We start from the raw sequence: 2,500 nt of genomic DNA on the forward strand, positions 1-2,500 counted from the left end.
CATATATTCTCCTTGCCTAGCTTGCCTTTGCATTCACCGGTCACCTTTGGAAAATGTTTGGGTGAAATTTTTGACTTTCTCCAATCCTCTCCAAACTCATACCCTGCGTAAGGGAGACTCAGACATAGGCAGGTGTGCTTGTCAAATCCTCCTATGTTGTTCCAAAGCTGAGATCTCACCATCCCACTTCCAATATATTACAGTCAAAAAATATGTGGGTTTTGGACACTTGAAATTTTACAACTCTAAAGACAGATATGAGATCAAGGAGACATGGGATGCATCAATAAATGTTTGTTATTTTGGCACAAACATGATGTTTCATTGATGTGAAATATATTACAGATAGGATGGCCAAAGACTGGTTACTCTTTGGGATAACGTTATTTTTATGCTAAGAAAAAAACATTTTTCATGCATCCGATGTCCCCATAATGTCATATATGTCATTAGAGTTGTAGATTTCCACTGTCCAAAACCCATATATGTTTTCACTTGAATGTATTGAAAGTGAAACCATCAGATCTTGGCTTTGGCATGAGATGTCTTGAAAGTAAGACCAGCGCTGTCTAAATATGAGTCTCCTCTGCTCAGGGTGTGAGTACAGAGAAGATTGGAGAAAGTCAAAAGTTTTGCTCAAAAATGACTGCAGATCAAAAGAGGTCCCCAGTTCAAATCTGGGTGCCCCCTCATGTAAAGATAGCATTGGTTAGACTTATCTTTTCACTGATGTGAGAGAGAACATCCTAGCAAGAGAGCTTGGCCTCCTTTTGTCTGAAAATGCAACCCCAAAGATTGTTGGGTGTCTTCATCTTTAGCAGAGGATGGTTTCGATCCATCGACCTCTGGGTTATGGGCCCAGCACGCTTCCGCTGCGCCACTTTGCTAGCAGTACACCCCAGCTGGGACTCGAACCCACAATCCCTGGCTTAGAAGGCCAGTGCCTTATCCATTAGGCCACTGGGGCTCAGAAAAAAACTCCATATATTCTCCTTGCCTAGCTTGCCTTTGCATTCACCGGTCACCTTTGGAAAATTTTTGGGTGAAATTTTTGACTTTCTCCAATCCTCTCCAAACTCATACCCTGCGTAAGGGAGACTCAGACATAGGCAGGTGTGCTTGTCAAATCCTCCTATGTTGTTCCAAAGCTGAGATCTGACCATCCCACTTCCAATATATTACAGTCAAAAAATATGTGGGTTTTGGACACTTGAAATTTTACAACTCTAAAGACAGATATGAGATCAAGGAGACATGGGATGCATCAATAAATGTTTGTTATTTTGGCACAAACATGATGTTTCATTGATGTGAAATATATTACAGATAGGATGGCCAAAGACTGGTTACTCTTTGGGATAACGTTATTTTTATGCTAAGAAAAAAACATTTTTCATGCATCCGATGTCCCCATAATGTCATATATGTCATTAGAGTTGTAGATTTCCACTGTCCAAAACCCATATATGTTTTCACTTGAATGTATTGAAAGTGAAACCATCAGATCTTGGCTTTGGCATGAGATGTCTTGAAAGTAAGACCAGCGCTGTCTAAATATGAGTCTCCTCTGCTCAGGGTGTGAGTACAGAGAAGATTGGAGAAAGTCAAAAGTTTTGCTCAAAAATGACTGCAGATCAAAAGAGGTCCCCAGTTCAAATCTGGGTGCCCCCTCATGTAAAGATAGCATTGGTTAGACTTATCTTTTCACTGATGTGAGAGAGAACATCCTAGCAAGAGAGCTTGGCCTCCTTTTGTCTGAAAATGAAACCCCAAAGATTGTTGGGTGTCTTCATCTTTAGCAGAGGATGGTTTCGATCCATCGACCTCTGGTTTATGGGCCCAGCACACTTCCGCTGCGCCACTCTGCTAGCAGTACACCCCAGATGGGACTCGAACCCACAATCCCTGGCTTAGGAGGCCAGTGCCTTATCCATTAGGCCACTGGGGCTCAGAAAAAAACTCCATATATTCTCCTTGCCTAGCTTGCCTTTGCATTCACTGGTCACCTTTGGAAAATTTTTGGGTGAAATTTTTGACTTTCTCCAATCCTCTCCAAACTCATACCCTGCGTAAGGGAGACTCAGACATAGGCAGGTGTGCTTGTCAAATCCTCTTATGTTGTTCCAAAGCTGAGATCTCACCATCCCACTTCCAATATATTACAGTCAAAAAATATGTGGGTTTTGGACACTTGAAATTTTACAACTCTAAAGACAGATATGAGATCAAGGAGACATGGGATGCATCAATAAATGTTTGTTATTTTGGCACAAACATGATGTTTCACTGATGTGAAATATATTACAGATAGGATGGCCAAAGACTGGTTACTCTTTGGAATAACGTTATTTTTATGCTAAGAAAAAAACATTTTTCATGCATCCGATGTCCCCATAATGTCATATATGTCATTAGAGTTGTAGATTTCCACTGTCCAAAACCCATATATGTTTTCACTTGAATGTATTGAAAGTGAAACCATCAGATCTTGGCTTTGGCA

At 40.8% G+C, this 2,500-nt stretch overlaps 2 non-coding genes across 2 annotated transcripts; both read right to left on the reverse strand.

Annotated features, from left to right (window-relative positions):
* Nucleotides 1–894: 894 nt before the first annotated feature.
* On the reverse strand, nt 895–967 carry trnar-ucu (transfer RNA arginine (anticodon UCU)). The gene has a single exon. It is a non-coding gene; the product is annotated as a tRNA-Arg (tRNA).
* Nucleotides 968–1,875: 908 nt separating this feature from the next.
* On the reverse strand, nt 1,876–1,948 carry trnar-ccu (transfer RNA arginine (anticodon CCU)). The gene has a single exon. It is a non-coding gene; the product is annotated as a tRNA-Arg (tRNA).
* Nucleotides 1,949–2,500: the final 552 nt, after the last annotated feature.

Source organism: Hoplias malabaricus, chromosome 1 (assembly GCF_029633855.1).
Source record: "Hoplias malabaricus isolate fHopMal1 chromosome 1, fHopMal1.hap1, whole genome shotgun sequence".
Lineage (NCBI taxonomy): Eukaryota > Metazoa > Chordata > Actinopteri > Characiformes > Erythrinidae > Hoplias > Hoplias malabaricus.